Source organism: Portunus trituberculatus, chromosome 46, assembly GCF_017591435.1.
Source record: "Portunus trituberculatus isolate SZX2019 chromosome 46, ASM1759143v1, whole genome shotgun sequence".
Classification (NCBI taxonomy): domain Eukaryota; kingdom Metazoa; phylum Arthropoda; class Malacostraca; order Decapoda; family Portunidae; genus Portunus; species Portunus trituberculatus.
Window position 1 is genome coordinate 6,524,752 of NC_059300.1, and position 5,000 is coordinate 6,529,751.

A 5,000-nucleotide genomic window follows, 5' to 3' on the forward strand; every position below is an offset into this window, starting at 1 on the left:
TATCAGAAGCGCGGCGGGTCATCACTGAAAGCGCCGATATATTTCTATCAAAAGCGTGGCTGAGGTTGGTATCAAATGCGCATTTTCTCACTCAGTTGAAGGTCCAATTGTGTTGCAGTTTTCTCCTTATTTTTCTTGTCGGTGCATCTCCAAGAAAGATATCCACCGAGCATCAAACACTTCTTTCCTCTCTTAGTCGTCAAATCCATAGCTGAAAATCATAACAACACAGAATGGAAACACCGGACTGACTGATCACAGTGAGCTCCAACAATTGTGAACACCACCGATACAGATCTCTGTAAACACAGTGTAAAGCATTACGTTACACCGAATGATACTTGACATGACGAGTGAAGTTTGCCGCGCATTTTAAAAGTGGTTTATCAGTGAGGTTCGGACGCGGTCACTTTCTTTAATCCACGCTCTTACACACTCGAAGCTTTATCGCAAACCATCTGTGGAAAATTTGATTTTGTTCTGCAGGCAACTAGACATTATACTTGCTAAACATTGGAAAAATCTCTTTAAGTCCTTTCCTTCCTCTTGAAGATGCTTATAATGATCCGGCATAGCTATTTTAAAGTTAAGAATAGTTGAATACCACATTGTAAGAGTTAACTAAATCATGACTCTGCCAGGGCACAGAACATCTTACTCTCTATTCTTCCTTCGTTTCATTATCTTATTTTACACACACACACACACACACACACACACACAAAGAGAGAGAGAGAGAGAGAGAGAGAGAGAGAGAGAGAGAGAGAGAGAGAGAGAGAGAGAGAGAGAGAGAGAGAGAGAGAGAGAGAGAGATTGCATTTAAAATGTCCTTATGAATTGTTTTCTTGTTCTTTTTTGCAAACATGAGATACTGTCGTTTTGGTTTTTTTTTTATCATCTTTTCACTATTACCGACAAACAGTTATATAAATGTCAAAGCTGCGTTCCCTGAAGCATGGCAAACACAACGCATAAAGTATTCCTGTCAGGCTCAGGCAACACACACATAAGCACTGAGTTATATACTGTACATACAAAGTATTTCTATTTTGTTTCTCTTGTTTTATGCTTCTTCACAGTACTTTTTTTCCTTTCACTAAAATGTTCGCCCCTTTTTTTTTTTTACGTTCATCGTCCGGTTTTCTTTTGTGTTCATATAACTTATCTCATTTTCTCACCATTTTTTTTCTTGACTTATTTTATATAGTATATATTTATCCAAACGATATATATGACATTTTTTTTTTTCCTTTACAAATAACTACACTAATTCTTTCACTCCTTATTGCATTTTAATGTCATAATAATCATAGACTAAGCTTTCTTATAGTTTTCCATTATTTAACTATAACCTTTTCTTTCTGTCTCTTTTAGCACGTATAATTTTCTTTCTTATAAGTCAACGTTTTTTGTTTTTCTTCTTGCTCATCCGTTAGATACACTTTTGCTTTCACATTTTATTTTTCTTTCGCCTTAGTTCATTAGACTGAGCTACTGTTATTGCTTTGTTCAAGTTTATTTTTAGTATCAGAGTACGCATGCCTATTTTTGGCATCAGATACTATCTTTTCTTCTTATTATTATTTTCCTTCTTTTTCGTTAGTACACAATGAACTAACTGGCTATTGCGAACACGTTTTTTTTTTATCCTGATACTGTGTTGCTATCGTTGGGTTAGTGCGTGTGTGTGTGTGTGTGTGTGTGTGTGTGTGTGTGTGTGTGTGTGTGTGTGTGTGTGTGTGTGTGTGTGTGTGTGTGTGTGTTAGAAGGTTTGGTGTGGATTAGTATTAGTTTGTGGGTTCACAGTCTTGTTGTCCTTGGTCTGGGACCATCTCACGTTAAAAAGTAATAATACCTATATATATATATATATATATATATATATATATATATATATATATATATATATATATATATATATATATATATATATATATATATATATATATATATATATATATTATATATTTATTACATTATATTATTATATTATTATATTATTATTATATTATATTATATTATTATATTATATTACATATATTATTATATATTTATTTATCTATTTATCTATTTATTTATTTATTTATTTATTTATACATAAGAATTCAGAAGATGTTCATATACCATTAATATTATCAAAGTGTCGCATTAGCGACATTGAGATATTACCTTCTCCTTCGCATAATAGACGTAAAAACGATGCATCGCAACACAAAACCAAGAAAATAATAAGGCATATGCATGAAGACAAGCAACTTAACTCAGCTACACAAAGACGCGAATGAAGAAAGAATGAAGGGAGGAAAGAAAGCACTGCAGTACATCATAGAAAAGAAAGGAGAGAAAGAAATCAATGCAAGACAGAAATAATTCACGTCCATCATGGTACTTCAATTAATCATTTATACACAACACATTACACTGACGCGCTACCATCGATTCACACACACACACACACACACACACACACACACACACACACACACACACACACACACACACCATCGTTGAGGAGGGCGCGTGTGCACCCACGAACACACAAGAACTCTCGACGCTGATTAAAAAGTGGAAAATTAAAGTAGAAATTTCAAGGAAATTTCGTGAAGATATGTTATTATTGTTTATCAATTTCCCAGATGAATATTCTATTTATGGAGAGAGAGAGAGAGAGAGAGAGAGAGAGAGAGAGAGAGAGAGAGAGAGAAGGGGGGGGGGAATGTTTGTGAAAAAGAACAACGGTATATGAAAAGTATGACAAAAATAATAAAACAAATACAGAAACAAGGATCACAAAAGGAAACAAACGAACACAATATAAACAACCCACCGACTCATTACACTAGATGAAAAATAAATAAATAAATAGATAAATAACACATACGTACGCATAACTTGAAGTAAATTAAATTGAAACTGAAGGGCAGGAACGGAACCACCGTCGTCGCCGCCACCATCACCACCACCACCACCACCATCACCACCAACACCACCACCACCGCCGCCACCACCACCACCACCACTACCACCAGCAACAACAACAGCAACAAGACAGGCACACGTGAGCACTAAAAATACTCGTACACTTAGGTCAGTGGTACACGTGCCACCTCTGGAAGTAAGGAGCGACAGAGGAAGCTGAAACAAACGTACGTAACTAAAAGAAAAACGAAAAGAAAAACTTAAATTATCAACTTTTATCGAACACACCGCTGAGAGAGAGAGAGAGAGAGAGAGAGAGAGAGAGAGTCACGTGGAAGACTGTTACACGTGAGGATTGAGATCTGATGCCATAACAAACGCAAGAGAAAATGTAAGGAGGTAGAGAGACGAGCTAAAGATAACAGAGAGAGAGAGAGAGAGAGAGAGAGAGAGAGAGAGAGAGAGAGAGAGAGAGAGAGAGAGAGACGTGCACTGACTTCACGTAAACTCCCTTGTGTCATCAAAAAGACTCTTGGGTTTGAGTCACGTGCCTGAGGAGACAAAAAGGGAGGGAAGGAGGGGAGAGATGGGATGGAAGGGAGGGATGCGCGCAAGAAACAACCACACTACATAAGGGTATGAGAGGTGCAGTGGAGGGACTGGAGGGAGGGAGAGAAGGTAAAGAAGGGATATGGAGGGAGGAGTGGATAAATAAGAGTGTGTGCGCGCGTTACTCGAGTTAATTATGAATATAGGCGTACACACCCATCCACCCACCCAGGGACTGGAGGGAGGGAGAGAAGGTAAAGAAGGGATATGGAGGGAGGAGTGGATAAATAAGAGTGTGTGCGCGCGTTACTCGAGTTAATTATGAATATAGGCGTACACACCCATCCACCCACCCAGGGACTGGAGGGAGGGAGAGAAGGTAAAGAAGGGATATGGAGGGAGGAGTGGATAAATAAGAGTGTGTGCGCGCGTTACTCGAGTTAATTATGAATATAGGCGTACACACCCATCCACCCACCCAGGGACTGGAGGGAGGGAGAGAAGGTAAAGAAGGGATATGGAGGGAGGAGTGGATAAATAAGAGTGTGTGCGCGTGTAACTCGAGTTAATTATGAAGATAGGCGTATCCTAATTTCCATTGCTGCTGTGGAAGATGTTCATTGTTCTTCTAAATTTATTAACAGTGGTGTTCCTCAGGAGAGTGAATTCCTCTTTTCACCCCTCTCCTTTTTCTAAACCAAACTTCTTATCCTATCCACTCCTATGCTGATTATACCACTTTTCACGTCTTTTCATACACGACCAATCCTTCATGAAGTAAATAGATTAAGCAGGATGCCACAAAACACCTAACTTATGATCTTTTTAAAGTTTCTGTTTGGTACAGAGAAAAATTAGTAATGTACGTACATACACTGTCTCCCAAACTCAATCCATCCATGTATGGATTATGCTTCACATGTATAGGGGGCTTCCACTCATACAGCTAGCTCTTTTAGATAGGGTGGAATCAAAACCTATTCGCCTTATCAACTCCTCTCCTCTAGATGACTGTCTTCAGCCTTTTTCTCACCTTCACAATGTTGCATCTCTTGCTATCCTTTACCGTTATTTTCATGCTATCTGCTCTTCTGATCTTGCTAACTGCATGTCTCTCCTCCTTCAATCCTTCAACGGCCTCTTTGCACAAGATTTTCTTAATTCTCTCACACCTATTCGCCTCCCTAATGCAAGAGTTAACCATTATTCCCAATCATTCATTACTTTTACTGGTAAACTCTGGAACTCCCTGCTTGCTTCTGTATTTCCACCTTCTTCTGACCTGAAATCTCTCTGACTATTTCACCTCTATACGTAGATACATAAAAAAAAAAAAAAAAAAAACTGACATAACACAATAGAACCGATTGGACTTATGACAGAGACATAAAAAGGAAGGAGGTAAGAAATAAAAAAAAAAAAAAAAAAAAACTCGTACATAACATTGGAATCCTGTCCAATTACTTTTCAGAGATTTTACAACCACTTAAAAATTCTAAGGGCGTCTTATTAAGAGTTTTTCTTTCTTTACT

The 5,000-nt window shown here is 37.8% G+C and overlaps 1 protein-coding gene across 2 annotated transcripts in view; it reads right to left on the reverse strand.

Annotated features, from left to right (window-relative positions):
- Positions 1 to 5,000, reverse strand: part of LOC123520327 (neurogenic locus notch homolog protein 1-like) — a 62,315-nt gene that overhangs the window by 52,181 nt on the left and 5,134 nt on the right. The window contains exon 1 of one of the 2 annotated variants that reach the window (XM_045282540.1): positions 1 to 279. This exon is cut by the window's left edge and continues 50 nt beyond it. The exons of the other annotated variant lie outside the window; for it this stretch is intronic. The gene's annotated coding sequence lies outside the window, so the exon portion shown is untranslated. Of the gene's footprint in view, positions 280 to 5,000 lie in introns of those variants that run through there. 2 annotated transcript variants of the gene reach the window in all.